A 20448-nucleotide genomic window follows, 5' to 3' on the forward strand; every position below is an offset into this window, starting at 1 on the left:
GCTTGATACTGGACCAAGCGCGACATGCGTCGCAGTGGCTTGCAGACTTCATGGCCGGGGGTTGTCACAAGAACCGCTCGTTTTGACTGAATGGTTTGACAGAGGGAACAGCCTGGCGTAGGAGACGAGGGCGTCCTTGTGCACCATGAGGGCACTCTGCTTACTACTGCCCCCTTTGTCTCTCTCTCCCTCGTGGGATACTACGATGGTCAAAACGTATCCCACGTCGTTGCCGAGCAGCCACCTGAACGTCTGACCCCTGCACCTGCCGATGATTGGTGGGGTCGCCTCGCTTCTCTGCAACCCTATCCCTCGCCTCAGAGCGCACCAGTTCGGGGCAGTGGCAGGGACCCCCTTTTGGCGGGTGAATGCCAATGCTCCTCAGAAGGCCACCGCAGTGGGTCTTTAGTGCAGAGATTCATGTCTTTAACAGCTTGGGGCAATACGTGCAGATCAAAATGTGGTAACGCTTCACGAATTTGCGTGTCAGCCATGCTAATCTTCTCTGTATCGTTCCAATTTTGTCATATGTGCTGCCTGAGCAAGCACATTAGACCCTCAGGTGCTGCCTACAATTTAAACCCCTTGTTGTCATACTGACACCTTCACAGCGGTGCAGGCTGGAGGTCCAAATTCTGTAGAAGTAAGTACTCTCCAATGTCACAATAGCAAGGGGTGAGGTCTTTCCCCCCAAGACATAAATGTCTTCTTGCAATTTGTTTAAACTGCCAGCTAATTCTGTGTCCATGTTTAATATAAAAAAGGAAAATCCAAAAATTCCCTGACAGTGGCAAGGGCAAGGGGGTGGTGCCCAATTTGCCCTTCAGGACAGAGGCTGGACTTGGGCCCCAGTTGCCGTTGGGCTCTGATGGCCAGTAGGGGGTGCCACAGCAGATGCTCCAGTGGGCCAGAGTTTGACTTGTGTCTTATGTTTGGGTAAATGCATAGTTCTGAATTAGGCTCAGCCAACGACTGCCTGGGCCAGATTCTTTAGAAGGGCTTGTTTAGTATGTCTGACTGATTGTTGTTGTAGCCAGAAAGAACTCAGGAAGCTTTGAGCCATATGACCTTTCCCCATGGCGAGTACCAGTGGCTCTCTTTAACCAGCCTTGGGTGCTTCACCATGGAGCGCTTGGGCGGGGGTGCTAAGTAGCAGCTATTGTTATGCCCAATCAAAAGTACTGGACCATGACAAGTGATAACCGTCCGGGGAGGTTGCATCGGACAGCAAATAGGCGGTGCTCATCGCTTCTCGGCCTTTTGGCTAAGATCAAGTGTAGTATCTGTTCTTATCAGTTTAATATCTGATATGTCCTCTATCAGGGGACAACATATTAAATGGATTTTTGCCGATGGGAGTAGAAAAAGGGGCTTGCTCCGTTCGCTCCACGCATTGACCCGGTATTGCAGCGCGGCCGGGAACGGTGCACCTTTCTTCTGTCTTGCGTAAAACCAAATAACAATGCGCACCGAGCTGCCCCGTGGTTGTGCTTGATACTGGACCAAGCGCGACATGCGTCGCAGTGGCTTGCAGACTTCATGGCCGGGGGTTGTCACAAGAACCGCTCGTTTTGACTGAATGGTTTGACAGAGGGAACAGCCTGGCGTAGGAGACGAGGGCGTCCTTGTGCACCATGAGGGCACTCTGCTTACTACTGCCCCCTTTGTCTCTCTCTCCCTCGTGGGATACTACGATGGTCAAAACGTATCCCACGTCGTTGCCGAGCAGCCACCTGAACGTCTGACCCCTGCACCTGCCGATGATTGGTGGGGTCGCCTCGCTTCTCTGCAACCCTATCCCTCGCCTCAGAGCGCACCAGTTCGGGGCAGTGGCAGGGACCCCCTTTTGGCGGGTGAATGCCAATGCTCCTCAGAAGGCCACCGCAGTGGGTCTTTAGTGCAGAGATTCATGTCTTTAACAGCTTGGGGCAACACGTGCAGATCAAAATGTGGTAACGCTTCACGAATTTGCGTGTCATCCTTTCGCCTCCGGGATAAGCTTCTTCTCCTTACCTGTGTTTCACATGGAAGATCCCGCCTCTCGATGTCAGTGACTGTCATTGGCTCAACTACATGTGAAACAGTCGAATGGGGTTTACTTGACCCGCAGCCATTGGCCTGTTTCACTTAGCTGCTGTGCTGTGATTGGACAACCCGCCCCCTCCTCCACACCCCCAACGGTAACGTTCAACGTCATTTAGGACGTTCACTGTCATTGCCGGAGATTTCTTTTCAACTCCAACGGACATTTATTACAAGGTAAGACCAACGTTATTGTCTGTAAACGGCGCAACAGCGTAAAAATATAGTTTTATATATTACAAAATAGTCAGCCAAAGGTAACGAAGTTAACGTAGTTAGCGTAGCGAAGTCAAGTCCGTCCGTCAATGAGCGTTGTGAAGCCCGTCAATACCAGTCCTGTTCTCGGTGAAATGTGTTCCAAATAATATTCCGACTATTGTGTTAAGTCGTTGTGATATAGTACTACTAATGTGTGCAGTCGAAATTTAAAGTTTAATTACACTTTAGATGTTTTACACATAAATCGCCATTAGCATGTTAGCTAGCGAAGTGAAGCACGTCAATGCCAATCCTGGTCTCGGGTGTCGGTGAAATGTGTTCAAAATAATATTCCGACTATTGTGTTAAGTCGTTGTGATATAGTACTACTAATGTGTGCAGTCGAAATTTAAAGTTTAATTACGTATCTTTAAATGTATACATTTTACATATTATATGTCATTAGCATCCTTACCATTGAAAATGAATGTGTTTGCATTAGTACTACTGTGTAGACTACTGTATTTATTATTGTTAAATCTTTTATCAGACTGCGATCAGCTACACGGTTATTTTCTATATCCTGTAGATGTAGTTACTACAGTTTGGAGTCGAAATTCCAAGTGTAAATATGGTTTTAATGTGTAAACAGGACACCTGCTGTTTAATGTATTGTTAATGTATTATACTGTGACTAGGATGTAAACAGTTCATGTGTATTAGTATGAGATCGCGGTGACCGCCACGAACCTCGAGGGCCCCAGGAAATGCGGCAACGACTGGAAAATGACGGACGCGACGGAGCTGCGCGGCTACCTCGGGCTGCTGCTCCTCGCCGGAGTGTACAGGTCCCGAAACGAGGCCCTGGAGAGCCTGTGGCACGAGGAGAGCGGCAGGGCCATTTTCCGCCTACAATGTCGCTGAAGCGATTCCACGCCGCTCGCGACTGCTGCGATTCGACAACCGCGAGACGAGAGGCGATCGTGCGCTCGGACAAACTGGCGGCCATAAGGACGTGTGGGGACCTGCGTGCGGCGTCTGCCTCGCCTCTACAACCCGGGCCCCGGACGTGACTGTGGACGAGCAGCTGGTTACCTTCGAGGTGAGTGTCGCTTCCGGGTCTGGGAACTCGCGGCACATCGGCGGCGGGCCTCATCCGAGGGGCCGGGCTGGATAAACAGCAGCAGCAGCAGCAGCAGCAGCAGCAGCAGCAGCAGCGGCGGTTGTCTTTCACAGAGTGGTCGGATAGAGTGGTCGGATAGCTTGCAGTGCAGCCCTCCCACGGACGCTGTACTGCTACATAATGTGTGCGTGTGGCCACCTGACCAGAGTTTGGTTTCTCCGGCCGCTGCTGCTGCTGCTGCTGTTTATCCAGCCGGCGCTGCTGCTCAAAAGCCCTCCAAACGGACGGGAGTTGCCCGACTCTCGACCCTGTGGCGTGCTACCCCCGTAGTTTACAATGCTTATGTGTGTGTGTGTGTGTGCGTATGCGCACACGGATGTTTTTAAATTTTTTATTTATTTCTTAGCGAGCCCGACAAGACCAGCGAGGAGACGACGACGAGGAGGAAGAAGACGATGAGGAGGACGACGACGATGAGGAAGCGGAACCGAGAGTGCCCAGCAAGCGAAAGAGGTGTCAGCTCTGTGCAAAGAAAAAGGACCGCAAGACACACACCGTGTGCGGTGGCTGCCAGAGATACATCTGCAGGAGCTGCACACGGTCCTACTGCGTGGACTGCGTGAGGCAATAGCCTCTTGAGTCGCGCGGCGGTTTGAGCTTCGTCTTTGACTTTCAAATAGTAGGCCAGGGTCCGGGGGACCCGAAGGACGAGGCGAGTGTGTGACATGGAATAACATAGAATAAGCGAGGGTCCCGGGGACCCGAAGGACAGAGGCCGCGAGGCCAGTAGCAAATGCATAGAATCACAATAAGCCAGGGTCCCCGGGACCCGAAGGACGAGGCCGCGAGGCTAATACAAAACGTGAATAAACTAAACAAGTTCCCGTGACACGAAGGACAATACAAGGGTTAATGAACTGAATGTGTGCTGTTGAAACCTGCCTTCAAAGGGGGGTGTTTTTAAATCCACATCCAAACACACAATGGTCCCACAAGGGCTCACCCAGGGGAGACAAGCAATCTGCAGACATGTGTAATCGCTGATATATCCCTGTTTTTTTTTGCCACAATGTTATTTCAAAGGCACTTGTGTTGTTATACTCATTGATGTATAAGGGCAGAATCTTGGCAGAGTTTTGCCGAATTTGTGACAAGTATTCTGTAGACATGTGTATTCACTGTCATATCCCTGTTATACTATGTCTTTTCAAAGTACTCGTGTTATAATGATCAATGTCAATATGTGAATAAAGGCAAACATGTTTCTGGAAGCAAATGGCAATTTATTAACTGAGTATATCATTCCCTGAACCTGTCACTGGCCATGGAGGCAGTTATCAAACATAAACAATACACACTGTTGAGAATTAATGGTTTGTGGTTGTTATCCATCTTCCAGCTCCTCGTCCTCGTCATCGGCCATGTACTTGAGAGAAAGACAAATGTAATTACCATGAAGCCATACACGGATAAGCTGTCAACACGTAGTTTGAACATTATTACCATGTCGGCGTTCTCATCATTCACAGGGGGAACAGGAGGCAATGCAGCATTGGCATGTGCACGGTTGAGGAGTTCTGGGGGTAACAGTGGATGCACTTGCACCACGGGGTTTTCAGGTGCCTCTTCGGCCGAGGACAGCATGTAATCGCTCTCCTGCAATATATGCACGGTATATCACGCATACGAATAAGAACCATGTTTGACCTTAGTCTCTATGTATCTATATCAAATACCTACGTGCGGTCCAGTGTGATGGTAGACGCCCTGTTGAGTGGAGTAAAGTTGTGGTTAGCGTAAATTGATGCGTTTAACCTGACAAAGTGTATTAACTGAGAATACTGATCTCACCTGGCTATGACCACCGTGGTCTGTTTCTATACCGCTTTCCTCTGACATTTTTACAAGTGTGGCACGAGTAGTTAGTTGAGCCACGCATCGTATAATACTCACACATTACACGTGGCAACACAGTCATATGCGCACACAGAGGTTGTGTCGTTTGTCGAGCCAATAATTTTAAATTCGTTCATTGTACACAGAGTCATTTATTTATGTTGTCTTTATTCACATTGCAATGTATGTACTGGGCTTGCACATTTACCCATTAAAGACAGTGAACGACCATTCGTTTGTATTCTGTTTATTTACATGTACTCAGCATGCACATTGCAGCCGGTAAAGACAGTGAATGACCATTTGTTTCTTTCGATTGTTTTTTTATTTACATGTATTCAGCTTGCACACCCATAGTAGAAGCAAAACCAATCCTTCAATGACATATGATTATTCAACACAAAAGTCAACTGTGTTCTCCTGATCAACACGTCGGGGCTCAACTGTGTAATGTTGACCACGCTGTCGAGTTGTTGTTCCTCACACACCTCGGAATTGTGCAGGCCATGGATGAGTTTGTTGTAAATGGCGAGGAGTGTTGATCCGTAGATTTTGGTTAGGAACACAGAGCCGGTGACTTCACCTATGTTCTCCGAAGGGCTCTCGATCAAGACTTTGATGTAGTGCCTATTACGGTCCACTATGGCAAAGTTGTCTGCGTATTCGCTCATGGTCTGGTACAGGGTGCTGATGTATTTCACCACCGTGTATGGGATTTCTACAGTCCTCTTGTACCCGTGTGTTTGATGGCCATATGTACACTCAAGCTCTTCAAAGGCTGCGTCGGTGGATATCTCCTCACTGATTCGTGTTACAATGTCAAGGTTGTCTACGGAAGCGACTCTCAAGAGTGTTAGGAGATTTCGGAGAGCGTCGTAATCTTTGTCGGCCAAGGCTTGTGGGGAAGGTATGCACACATAGCCGTCAACACACGACGGGAAAGAGAATGCCGGCAGTTCACTGGGGGGCTCTTTCTTGACGCAGGCAATGCCGATCTGCAAACACCGTTGGCAGGTGAATTCATATTCTCCTCGTGTGGACTCGACGAGGAGGTCGAAAGCGCCTTGCGCCTTGTCCGAGGCCCAGAGGCTTTCTGACATCATGAAGGCCAATACGTTGATGAGGGCCTGCCTGTTTTCTTCATCGTACACAGGTAGGGCACGATGGAAAGGTTCAGTGTCGGTGCCTGCTATCTTCATACGGGATCCACAGTCAATGTTGACATTCCACTTTGAGGAAAGCCTGCCCGGCTCATTGGTCAGGATCCTATTGTCGGTGTTGTTCACAATAGCGAACTTCACTGGTATTTTTTCTACGGTGCCTTGTTTGTATGCCGTAAGGTTCATCTTGTCAACCACAAACAGAGTGCTGCACTCACCGATGGATATGAGGCCACACAGGTCCACTTTTAAAATGACAGGCTGATGGGGCTTACTGGCATTGGTCATGGTGTGGGACACAACGTACTCACTTTGACTGAAAGACATCTTGACTGAGTATGGTTCACGTTGCGAGGAGCGTATAATCGCCACAAGTTAGGGGTTAGGGTTTTTGGATTAACACAGCGTTTTTGGATCTGTAGCTCAATACACGTTAAAGAAAGGGGTCATGTCGTGGCGAGAGAAGATCAAGAGCGCCACGGTGTTTCGCTGACACACTGTCCTATCTTTCGCCTCTTGTCCTGCCCGTAAACCAATTCTAGAAGCTTGTGACCTGGAACGTTGTTGGCAAACAGGTCCATGTAGAAGTTTTTGCAGCCTATGCAATGATACGTGACCTCCCTGTAGTCGTAGTCGACAGGCCGCTTCCTTTTGCCAAGCTCGACTCGCGTGGGTTTGAGCCACTTTTTCCCACTGAAGGCCTCGATCCACGTTCGCATGAGGTGTACGTCCGCACATGAATAGGGCATGATACAGAGAACAGACTCGGGGTAGATCGCGGTCGGTGAGCTGAAGGCATCGGGAGTGTGTATCTGCAACATGATTACTGTCTGGTACAGGATGCCGGCCAGATCAACTAAAGGCCTCTCGCATAGCTCGCTTCTGGCTAAGGAAAGCCTACAGGCGGAGGAGGCGATCCCCGCATCTGCGAGTATGACCGTGGGCAGCGAGAGCGATATAGAGGCTTCCAAACAGGGGAGACGAGACGTGTCGTCCGCGTCATGCACAGACACTGTGCCTTGAGATATGGCTTCGGTAAGTTTCTTCCCAAGCCGAGCACTCAGGTTCTTGTAGACGACGTCGGGCCTTAGTGACATGTCCTCTGTGATCACCTTGAGACAGGCCTCGAGTTTGTCACCCAGTAGACGAGTCACGGTCTCCCTGTTTATCCTGAGGTGCTCCAACTCACGAGTTCCGTGCACGGGTATCATGTGTTCGGGGCAGTTGTTCATCAGCGCGTTGAAAGCCACGGTTGCCCTGTTCAACCTCTGTCTGACAGAGTCGATCGACACGAGCAAGTGTTCTTTACAGTCATCCAGGCTAGCGGGCCCCAGCGCGGAACTGTACATGTAGCGGGGCAGGCAATAGTCTATGATGCAGTGAGCCACAAGCTTGCCCGAACGATTGACCAACGTGCGGTCTGCGCAGTGAGCTATCAACACCCTGGAGTTGCTGTAACATTTGTTGAACGGCTGGTACGGGTGGGATACGAGTTCCGTGTGAGACGAGGGATCGTTCTGACTTTGTTCGTGACACTCGTCCAGGACTCCGTGCTCTGATTCACTGCTGCAACCCTGCTCTGTGTCAGAGACCTTGCTGGATTTGGAACACTTGGCCTCGCACATGAGCGAGCCTCCGAACATGGCCGTGATACACCCTGTGTTAGCCTGCAGGTTCAACGGGTATCTGTGGAAAGCGGCCTCACATGGGTTGCACTTGTGATACTCGATGACCTCGACGGGCTTCACAGAGAGTCCCGTGATGCGCTTTAGCCAGGTCTTTACAATTTCCACGTACGAGGTTTTAACACTGGAATTGGCCACTTTTAGGCGGTCCAGGGTTACTTGACTAAAGTGCTTGTTCTTTGACGATTTGATGAGACTGCTCCAAGGAAAGAACCCGGCTCCCATTTTCGATGCAATAAGTTCAGCCGCTTTGCACATCAGCAGGTCTCGGAGTATGCCTTGTTTGCTCGAGAACATGTGGTTCATGCAATACCCGTCTTTGTACAGCATTCTCACTGTTAGCCCCCCGAGCGATCCAGACTCGTTTGCCCGCACAGGGATGAGTGTCGTAGAGACGGCAGAGAAACCCGAGTCCAGCTGCAGCGTTACAACGTCTTTGACTCTCCACTCGGTGAGAAATGAGCTAGCTCGATGTAGCTCTAACCACCGGCCAAGATCATCCACGAGGGGTTCCTGCTCGAGGTACAAGATAACATCTCCCGAGTGTCCTCCACCAATGCGGTGTGCACGTAGTCCAGAAAGGCAGGCACCTGCTCGCCAGCCCGCCTAAACTTGTCACCCAGAGCCATACGGGCCTTGCCGGCGAAGGTCTCGAGGAGTTCATTCTCGGGCTTCCGAGCGAGTGCGTCTCCATCGCCTGCGATGTCAACGTCGGCCACTTGGCTCTCAGCCTGGTCCCCTGGTCCGTGTCCAACTGAGACCATAACACTGTCAGTGTCTCCGTAGACAACAGGGCAACGGTGCTTGTAAAAGGTAGACACGCAGCTGTTTACCACGGAAATCTGTTGCCTACCGTGGCCGGATATGAGCGGCCCACAGGGATGCGGAGCCGTTCCGTAAAAGGAGTTGGCCAGGACTTTGCACTCTCCCTCAAGCGTCTTGCAGTAGACTCGCTCGGCCTCGCTGATCTCGGGGTCCTTGAGCTTCCTCTTGAACTCGGCTCGCTGGTTGAGATAGTACTCGACCGAGGAAGAGAATATGGCCGGCGCGCGGACCAAGCAACCTTGGGCCTGGTCGTACTTGAGAATGAGCGAGGCATACTCGAAGCCTTCGGCCTCCCAGTTGTAACACACCCAACCCGATAGATCGTGGGGGAAGTCTACGGGCGGCCAGGGAATTGTGGTCTCGGGCGAGATGTTGAGAGCGCACATTATGGACGGGTACATGCTGGCAAAGTCGAACGCGAGCTCCAGGCCCATCCCAGGTCCCGAGTAGTGTAGGCCCGTGAGAGGGTCGCACACAGCTCCCCCCTTCCACTTGACGCCGTCGTCGTCCTGGAACTCGGGATTCCATCGCGTGCGGCTTTCTAGTTGCGCACCTACGGGTCCCGCTTTGACTCTGAGAGTGTCGAGTGTAATCTTGAGCTGAGGGATCTGGACAGAGTGAATGCTCTGCACGAAGCCACCAAATAGATCCCCTCTTCCGTGCACCACAACATCTATGTTGAGAGTGGTCTTACATCGGAGGAACAGTGCCGACACGGGCTTGAGGACCTTGGCCAGCCTGGCGCACAACTGCGAGTCCACTAAGTTGTAGATGAGCACGGCAAAGAGACTCTTCCCCCCGCTGTTGATCATCTCGTCCATTCTAGAGTAAGTGACATCTGCCAGCTTGTAAAGCTTTCTCGTGTCCTTCGGGGGCTTTCCATGTAGCCTCCTGGCCTTGGCAATGACAAAGGGGGCCACGTCGTTTAACTTCATGCTGGTGCATGCAAACTTGATGTCTCTGGTACCCGCCATCCGGTACAAATCTACAATGTTCATACCGCAGCTGTTCATCTTGAAGTGGCCCAGCTTCGCCTTCTCTTTGTTGAACCTTCCGATGTGCACGTATGCATTGTGGAGCTTGTACTCTGTCACGGTGCCATTTAGCAACTCTGAACCTAAGCTCTTGAGCATCTCCTTGTACATGTCCAGATAACGTACATTTTCAAACTGGAAGAAAGGTGCTACCGTGTCCACGGTCAGTGCCCTGGTCACAAAGAGCCCGTACCAGTTTTCCAGTAGCGTTTTGGCTCGTTTCTGGGTGGCTATGTCGCGGGACTTTGCGTAGTTTGATTCTGCGTAGAAATGCACACGCTGCTCAATCACCCTGACATCAAACTCAGCGTTGTACACGTAGAGTAGTTCAATGCCACACTTGTCCAGCACATCGATCAATCTCTCAAGGAGCGCGAGTTCCCCAGAGCACGGGCAGACTGAAATCCTTTTGACATCGCTTATGCCCGCGCCAGTGGCCAGTTCGTGGTCTGCCTCTGGGTCGCGTGTCACCTTGCATTTGTTGTAGAGCACTATCAGCACCTTCCTGTGGTGCTCACGTGAGGTCTTGGGTACATGGGACCTGAGGATCACGAGAGAAATGCAAGTTATCTCGTGCTGCTGACCTGGCATGTCAGGCGCCAGAGTGGGGATGGAGACGTGTTTATTCTGTGTGGGCAACTGTTTCCTGGCCGTGTTTAGCGCACAAACCAGCTTATTCCTGTACTCTGTCATGTCGTTGATCATTTGCTCTGTACAGTAGGGGGCCCTGTGGGCGAAAGTCTTGCATCGCAGGGACACATCTCGATACGACGGATCAAACACAGTCTCGATATCCAGACACGCCGCCTTGTAGAAATAAGGCGCGTGTGTACTGTCAAAGAGCTTAGCCTCAGCCTCGGAGGTGTCATGATCGTAGATGAGATCTGACACTGAGAGCTCCTGGTTCAGCTTGTTTGTGGGTATGAAATACACCCTGCCAAACATAACATCGGAGCACAGTGCCGGCGTGTTACCGTCTCGAGCGAGGTAGTAGCCCCTGTCTGGGCAGAAGTCTCCGAAGGTCAGCGCTCCCTTCACGGTTTCCACATACCTTTTGGCCAACCTTACAGAGGTGAGCGGGAAGACCTGAGCATTTACTTTCCGCTTAATGTCATCATGGTGAACGTGGATGTGCACTGGCTCAGCAACAAAGTGTTTAGCCCAAGATTTATGCACCGTGTCCCAGTTCTCTTCCTCGCCATCCTGATCGTACATCAGGTCTAGGTCATATCCCACAACAGGAGCTATACCGGTGACTTTGAAGTGTACCGTGGTATAGATTTTGACTTTTCGTGGTGCTTGTAACACCAGTCCTCTACACAAGAGTGCCTCTTCCTGCCTGTGAAACATTACGGATTTGATCATCACGCCAACCAGATTAGGCTCAAGCTCAAGGTTGACAGCTCTGCGGTCGGGGTAGATATTAGGGAAGAATTCCGCGAAAGGCACTGCTTTGTTCATGATTTGGAATGGAAAGAGACCGTGGGTTTGTTTTTTACAAAGTGTAGTGACCCCTTTCCCTTCCTTTGTCATCTGATGAGTGAGAGCTGGATAACGCTGTATGGGTAGCATCCATCTAACCAAGGGTGAGCTATCACTATATCTAGTCTAGTTGTGTGCTCGGATACGCAGCCTCCGGTCGGATGCCTTGGCCTTTGTGTGGATGCTTGCTCAATGTGTATCGTGGACAGGTTGGAGTTAAGTGAACAGGTATACAACCGGTACACATACACGCCTTTGCAGCTTGTACTGTAGCTAAAGGTACTCATCGTGACAATGTCTGTCTTTTCACAGTCCCCGTCAAGCCTACCTGGCTCATTCACGTACAACATACAAGATGTGACTACACCGTACAGTGTACGGTGCTGCTACACGGACTCGGACACCATCAAGACTGCTCTGGACAAGTGTCCTTTCTTTTCCAAAGTGTACGGGTGGAGTGTGTGTCCCATGCGGATTACGATGGGTTGCAATACCGAGTGGCTGCCTGACAACTTCCCTTGTAACCTTATGTGTGATGCCTGGGGTGACATAACTCTGGTATGTACATCTACTCCCCAGCCAGAGTACCCTGTGAGACAAGTTAGAGCTCCCAACGATGTCTTCATCGTAAAGATATACGTAGGTCCAGGATATAAAGGTCGTCATCTACTCAATGTTAAACGGACAGCCCGGACCCCTGGTTTCTTATTACTGGTGGTCGACCCTTGGAAGACCATAAGGGAGTCGTTGAAGGATGACGGGCGGTTCAGCTCACAAGTACTTGAGGGTCAATACCCTCATCTCAAAGCATCCTACAAGAATAACACCACCTTGATCCCTGTGGATCAACTCGGTCAGGCTCTGCAACGTGATGCTCTGTGGTACAAAATACACATCAAACCACCTGGATGTTTTTTGAGGAAATCTAAACTGCGCTCCTTGTTCAAAGGTGTTCCCAACTAACTGTAGCCATTGTCAAGTTCAGTGTTTCATGATCAATGCTACCGATACCAGCCCAGCCTCGGTCGGACGCCTTGGCATTTGTCTGTGTTCAATGTGTATCGTGGCCATTAGGGCGTGGTCACTTAACCAAGTGACCTGGTATAAAACGGTACACATACACACGTTGGCAGCTTGTACTGTAGCTAAAGGGACTCATCGTGACAATGTCTGCCTTTCGACTCATTGGGTCCAGCTCAAGCTCACGCTCACAGTCTCCACCACACACCGCTTATGTACATGCAACTGTGCCTTTTGTCTCCTCTCCTAGCCAGACGCATCACTCATTCGGGTACGAAGTACGAGGCATGACTGAAACGTACGTGGTGCGGTGCAGCTACATGGACCTGGACACCATTGAGACTGCTCTGAACAAGTGCCCTTTCTTTACAACGTTATAATCGGGCGGAATGTGCGTGCTATGCTAATGTGGAGACATGCTGATCGAGTGTGGGTGCCTGACAACTTCCCTTGTAACCTTATGCACGACAGTGATATCATCATTCTGAAACGTGCGGCTACCCCCCAACCAGAGTACCCCGTGAGACACATAAGGGCTCCCAACCAAGTTTTTGTTGTGCAGATACGACTGACATGTGTGACGCCTGGATGTTTATTAGTGGTGATGGACCCCACGAAGACCATAAGGGAGTCATTGAAGGATGACGGTCGGTTCAGCTCACAAGTACTAGAGGGTCGCAGCACTCTGCTCAGAAAAGGCAACACGTTGATTCCTGTGGATCAACTCGGTCAGGCTCTGGAACGTGATGCCAAGTATGCTATACGCCTCAAGCTACCTGGATGTGTTTGGAGGACATCTACACTGCGCTCCTTTCTCAAATGTGTTCTCAACTAACTGTAGACATTGCTGTGTTCAGTGTTTCATGATCAATGCTAACGATACAAAACCATTTCATGTTTTTGAACCTGAATAAAGACTTGTTCAAATTTGTAGCAAAGTGTGTTTTTGTCTCTATTGTCAACTTTGGCCTTTGCTCGGATGCATGCTCAATGTGTATTATGCACCGGGCGGAGTTAAGTGAACGGGTATAAAATGGTACAAACCTTTACAGCTTGTACTGTAGCTGAAAGGACTCATCGTGACAATGTCTGCCTTTTCACGCATCGGGTCCTACTCAAGCCCACGCTCGCAGTCTCCAACATGCACCGGTGAGGTAAATGCAGCTGCGTCTCTTGTCTCCTCTCCTAACCAGACGCATCACTCATTCAGGTACGAAATACCGGGGGTGACAACACCGTACCTGGTACAGTGCTGCTGCACGGACCTGGACACCATCAAGACTGCTTTGGACAAGTGCCCTTTTTTCACCACAGTGTACAGGACTGAGCGCACTATGCAAATATTAAGATATACCGATGAAGCGTGGGTGCCTGACAACTTCCCCTTGTAACCTCATGTATGACATGGATAGCATAATTGTGAGACGTGCGTACACTCCCCCAACCACGGTACCCTGTGAGACACCTATAGGCGCCTAAACGATGCTCGTGAAAATTGATACGCTGCATGTCGAGGATCTAAAGGTGCTCACATACTCATTGTTAGACGGTCAAAGTGGAGCCCCACAAGGTTATTGGTGGTGGTGGACCCCAGGAAGACCATAAGGGAGTCATTAAAGGATGACGCTCGGTTCAGCTCACATGTACTCGAGGGTCGCTACACTCAGCTCGAATCAATCAAGACCTTGATCCCTTTGGATCAACTCGCGCCAGGCTTCTGCAAAGTGATGAGGAGTATCATGTACACCTCAAACTACCTAGACGGAATCGGGAAAAATCTCAACTGCCTCTCTGCTCATGCTCGCGGGTCTCACTATTAACGACGCAGCTGATGTCCATGCAGCTGTGTTTCGTCCGCCCCTAACCAGACGCATCACTCATTTGGGTACGAAATACCGGGGTGACTACACCGTACCGGGTACAGTGCTGTTGCACGGACGTGGACACCATCGAGACTGCTCTGGACAAGTGTCCTTTTTATCCCACAGTGTACAGGGGGGCTGTGCGTAATATGCTGGTTTTGAGAGATCCTGATCAAGTGTGGGTACCTGGCAACTTCCCTTGTATCCTTATGGGGGACAAGGACAGCGTATTTCTGAAACATACATCTACTCCCCAACCAAAGTACCCTCTGAGACACATAAGGGCTCCCAACGAAGTCTTCAGTGTACGGGTATGCGTAGGTGAAGGAACTGAAGGTGTTCATATACTCAATGTTCGACGGACAGACCTGATCCCTACGCGTTTATTAGTGGTGGTGGACCCCAGGAAGACCATAAGGGAGTCATTGAAGGATGACGGTCGATTCAGCTCACAAGCACTGGAGGGTCGCTACACTCATCTCAAATCAACCAACCCCAACACATGGATCCCTGTGGATCAACTCGGTCAGCCTCTGCGAAGTGACCACAAGTACGATATATGCATCAAACTACCTAAATTGCTCAGGAAGAAATCTAAACTGCACTACTTGCTCAAAGGTGTTGCCAACTAACTGTAGACATTGTTGTGTTCAATGTTTCATGATCAATGCCAATGATACCAAACCCTTTGATGTTTATGAACCTGAATAAAGGCTTTTTCAATTGAAACAAACTGCGTGTGTGTGTGTTTTGTTATATTGTTTAGTGTCTTGTGGTAACCCGGTATTGTCAGTAAGCCACTGGGAAGTGTTTTTGGGATCATGCCTTGCACACGCAGCAGTGCTTCATCTCTGTGTAGAAAGAGAACTCGGGAAGAGTCATCTGGGCAGTGTGACGACCCATCTCACATGAAAGTGATAGCAACCCTGAAACGTCAAATCGTGGAACTCAATAGCACACTGAATGCCGAGCGAGAACACAGGGTCGAGGCAAGTCATGACAGGACAGCCTCGTGTTCAGCATGCTTGACGAGAGACAAAGAACAATATGTTGCACGACAAGGAGGCAGGGGAGACACTGCAGACGCCTCAGCTGAGGCTGTTGACAACAACAGTGATGCTCTAAGGCACACGCTATATGAGCTTGAGCTGTGCAAAAAGGAACTTGAGGACACGAGAGTGGCTTTCCACGAGGCCTGTGAAGAGAGAGAATGCCTGAGGGTCAAACTGTCCGAGTGTCAGACCAAGGCTGTGGAGAATCACGACTCACTCGATGGAACGCACAAGACCAAAGACTCGCACCCACACTTAGACTGGGTAGGGAGACATTACCTAGCCGTGTCACTCCCTGAAGATCGCATGTTCCAACCCGGTCAGTCTGTCACTCCCGTCGGGGTGTTACAGAAGCTGTTTGAAATGAGGGTAGGTGACAAACCGGCCACGGGGTTCAGCCTGCTCTTAGAGAATATAAACATCATGCTAGCTCAACGGGACCCTGAGTGGTACGGGAGGCACTTTGGTCTATGTAGAGCATACGTGAATGGCAAAAAATACAAGTGTACAGACAGGGTAGACACGGAGGACTTTGCTTGGATGTTGTTCGAGTACGGGGCACACGCTCCGCTGATCGAAGTGATAGCTGGGCTCCTGAATGTTCTAAACAGCACGGGGAAGGGGGGTGTGACGACCACGGCTTTGTGCACGAGCAAGAGTATGCACACCTCGTATGTGACACTGTTCAGAGACACGGTGTCAAGGGCCTACGATGCATTTGTACGCGTACACGAGAGGGCTCAGAGGGTGCGGAAGGCGCAAGGAGTCGTGTACATGCCTCTCACGGCTGGCTTGAGTGCTGATCGGAGTGAATCTCAAGGAGGTTCTCACACTGTCAGGAACACAGTCTTGCGCCCGTACTGAAGAAAGCATCGGGCGCCCCTCACATTGGCTGTGTAGATAAGCACAGAGGTGCACAGAGTCTCACGTGAAGACCCCTTTGGGTTAGAACAGTCCCTGTCTGCGTTCATGAAACGTAGATGTCTGCAGGGTCAGGGTAAAGAGGCGAGGTCATCTACTCGGACTAACACCCAGGAGCATTTTCCCCTTAAAGGATCCGCGTCACCCGACGCGCCAGGGCCACTTGTAGAGCGGGTGCTGTTTGATTCCCCTTGGCCAAGCGATTCAGCCACTCTGTAGTGCTGTCAAAGACGAGGGCATTGAGGAGAGTAGACAGAGTGTGTATACATAGTTACACAGATACACATAGACAACCACACAGAAATGAATGTGCACGCGAGGGCCCCCGGAGATGCGCGTCGGTGAGGGCTCTGCGAAAGCAAGAGACGACGTGGTCGAAGAGGATGAGGACCCGAGAACAAAAGCACTCCGTGCGCGTCTAGGTACTGCCGGAAACAATGGGTGAGAAACATGGTAAAGCTGCATATGTCCAGAGGCGAGAGTATGAAGGTGGCATTGCTGAGCCGGAGACGCCGGGCTGTGGCAAGTCGTATGCCATATCACTGCTCGTGAAGAAGCTCAGGAGCTTGAATATCAGCGGGCTGTGTGCGCCATGACCAATAAGGCAGCAGGCCTGATAGAATCCGGTCCTTGGACCGAAGTCTACACGTTCCACAAGATGATGGGATTTAAACAGGAACTCTTGGACGACAAGCTCTTCGCAAAGACTTTATGCAGAAGTACCACAAGGTTCACGGGAGAGTGGTGTATCGTTTCAATACACTGTACCGGTCCGAATTGCCACGGAAGCGGAACGATGCGATCCTCGGACACTCGTGTAGACACCTGAGGCCAGAGTCATGTGCCGTGTGCAGTAAAATGTTTGCGCAGCTGAGAGTGTCTGAGAACTTGGAGGACACGCTGCCATTCCTTGGGGTGAACGTGCTGATCGTGGACGAAGTACAGGTCTGATGAACGTGGAGCTGCTGGAGAGGATGTTGGGCTGCCTGGCTCTTCTATGGACCCGCAAGGGTCCGCTTAATCGCCTTCGCGGGCAGCGTTTCACAATTGCGCCGCGCGGGTTCGACCACGCCGCATCTGGGCCACCCACGCGTCGAGGGCTTCTCTCTCAACTCCGCTTTGGTCAACAGGCGACAGTTCAAGGACCCGTGTTACGCTGGAGGCTGTGACGTACCTTCAGTTCAACACGGTCACGGAAGAGTCTCGGGCGCATTTTCGGCGGCAGGTGTCAGTAAGTGAGCGGACGTGATGGACCCAGGGTACAAACCTGAGAAGCTGGGGGATCTTTCACCAGGACGAGCAGCAAAGCAGATACACCACGGCCTACCTGAACACAGTGAGCTCAAAGGCCGGGAAAAGTTTCTGACGTGGCTCGGAGCCGCGTCCTCAACCAAAGGACCGAGCCTGGTATGAGGTGCTGAAGCAGGCCGCTCAGACGCTTACCCAAGCTGTTTTCAGTGCCCAAATACCGCTGAAGGGATCCGCTTCCACGGAGAGGGATTATCTGAAGGTGGACAAGCTCTGGGTAGGTTGCAAGGTGCACATGATCTGGCACATGGACTTGAACGGTATACAGGTTGCGAACAAGAAAGCATTGACTTCCTATGCCGGCTTGTTGGGTGGCCAAACCGGCAACACAGAAGCAGCCCAAGTCCATGCCTCGACTTCGGAAGGTGTGGTGGAAAAACATTCGCCTGCCGCAGAGAGAGTCGTGTAACGAAGTTCTACGTGGAGGGGGATCGTGACCGGACCCTGTACAAGGTTGCTCCTTTCCAGAATGGCAGTGCATGAACTGGACAGTAACCACGCACCCGCTGGCCTGCCTCTTGGCAATGAACACCTACGATTGTCAAGGTTGCAACCGCGGCACGCTGCGCTCTACCACCCGCCCAGGTATTTCGCCATGTCACCGCATAAAGCCCCCAGTGTACGCTTGCTGACTAGGGTAGTTAAAAGAGGCAATCTCCAAAATGACAAACTGTAACTTTGCCGAGAATGTAGGCGCTGCGGGCCTTTTAACGCACGACAGACTGGTGGCTTATCGCAAGAGGGTGGAGATGGGCTATTCGTCACGACGCACCTAGTATACACACCAACACCCCGGAGTCATTGCCGCGCGATCTGCCCCAGTGAACACCAGAACAAAAACACTCAGACGTAAAGACGCAGGAGATGAGCTGGGTCGCTACGCGGGCACAAACTGACGCCGAGGAGTTGCTATGTCTCACCTCGGTCCAGGTCCCAAACAGAACTCGCCAAGGAGTACAAGGAATAAGCCCAACCGGTGCAGCTGATGATCGGCAGCCAAAGGTCTAGCGAGCCAGATCTCAATCATGGCCACCCCAGGCCAGTGCACAAGACGATCTCAATTCGTACATCATGCTAAGGTGGTGCCCTTGGTTTGCTGAGGACGTTCGGTGTGCTCTCGGAGGCAAATCTTAACATGCTCACACTGAGGTTGCTCAGGCTCAACAGCGAGGAAGCTCCCATCCTCCTGGAACTGGTGACAGCAGCGATGCTGCGTCCTCACGCAGTCCAACATACCACACTCTCCAATCTGTCAAGAGCCACATGGAGCAGAGAGGTTCCTGTTTTGCAGCTGACCAAGAATTTGCCATACTAGCGCGTCGTGCGAGACAATTAAGCAAACTTCAACTGCTGCATTGAGCATCAGCTATGCCGTCCCACGAGACTATACCAAATCGAACGCATACACCCATACTCTGACCGAACGTCCGGACCAGGACTGTGGACGTGCCTTTACGGGTGCTACAAATACGAGTCGGGCAAGAACTACCTCCCCGCTGGCCTTTTCCACTTTGTCAAAGATGCGGATGTATACGTGCCCAACTCTACACGCGGCTGAGCACGGACCTGATCGGGAACCTGAAAGAGGTTGCGGTCTCGACAGGAGCAGCACTATTGCCCATAGACCTTTCCTGAACACCCCGCGACCTGCGAAGTGGAGTTGATCAACACGGACGCGGACTCTTTGATGCAGGGAGATCGTTTCACAGTGCAGCTCCCCAACCAACGCGATGTAAATGCTCAACTCGAGGTGATCGGCGACAAAGGTTACAACATGTCTGTGAACAATGGCATCTGGGGAGGACTACTGGCTACTAGAAAAGTGAATTGTGCGTATGGTGGCGACCCCGTTGAAGAGGTGATACAGTCTATCAAGCACGAGGACGACTTTGACGTGTTTAACCTGATTTCACCTTACACACCCCAAAGTATACTGTCAATGATGACGCTCGTGGCCAACGGTGCCGGTTATCACAACGTCAGTGATAATGTAAGACACGAGGCTGCTCGTGCTGTGAACGAGGACTTCAACCTAATGGCCATTGGCACCATAGTGGAGGAAGAGAGTGTCAAAACGTTTTTAAGGACCGTGGTCGGACATGCAATGAGTATTGTCGAAAGTGTGCAAGGCTTCGCGGCAGGACAGGTGGTACGAGCCTGCGAAGGTTATAATAACAGCACAATCAAGACCGGGGACAGATTCATGGCTCAGCTCAATATGAACAGATGGCTTTTGTGAACAGTTTGATCGGGGATCTGCGTTGGTTTGTGTACAACATGTGTGCTTTGTCATAAAATAAAAGGATATATAAATTCATCATGTGTCTTTGTACATTTTTTATTTCTGTAACAATGATATGGCTACACAAGCATTTCACACATATACACTCACACACATACATCAGGCTCAATGTAGTGACTGTAAGACATGCTCCGGGTGGTCAAAGGGGATCCTGGTAGTGTTTTTGGTCAATTTGATGTGGTCTTTGTCACTGGCGGTGGCGGACTTGACAGCAAACATCTTTACTTTGTAATGGATGTGGAACGGTGCTGCCTTGGTCTCAGTGTTTCTTGGTACGCTTACGCTTTGGCTGATCGCTTGAGCGTTCCACGCTTTGGCTGTTCACGTTTGGGTTATTATCCGTGCCTTGCCAGTCACACTTTTCTCGTCTTGCCCTAAAGTCATCCACCATTTATCAAAATCCTGTTTGCTGATGATCTTTGGGCGATGAGCGTCTCCCATTTCGAGCCACCAGTCAGGTCGATGTCTGCACAGGCCTTGATGTTTTTGTTTATCTGC

The 20448-nt window shown here is 50.8% G+C and overlaps 1 non-coding gene and 1 pseudogene across 1 annotated transcript; one reads left to right on the forward strand and one right to left on the reverse strand.

The window, feature by feature from the left end:
• Window positions 1-455: 455 nt before the first annotated feature.
• LOC120554387 lies at window positions 456-549 on the reverse strand (annotated as a pseudogene).
• Window positions 550-1244: 695 nt separating this feature from the next.
• Window positions 1245-1435, forward strand: LOC120554582. Its single transcript, XR_005638523.1, has one exon. It is a non-coding gene; the product is annotated as a U2 spliceosomal RNA (small nuclear RNA).
• Window positions 1436-20448: the final 19013 nt, after the last annotated feature.

This window comes from Perca fluviatilis, chromosome 2 (assembly GCF_010015445.1).
Source record: "Perca fluviatilis chromosome 2, GENO_Pfluv_1.0, whole genome shotgun sequence".
NCBI classification, from domain to species: Eukaryota; Metazoa; Chordata; class Actinopteri; order Perciformes; family Percidae; genus Perca; species Perca fluviatilis.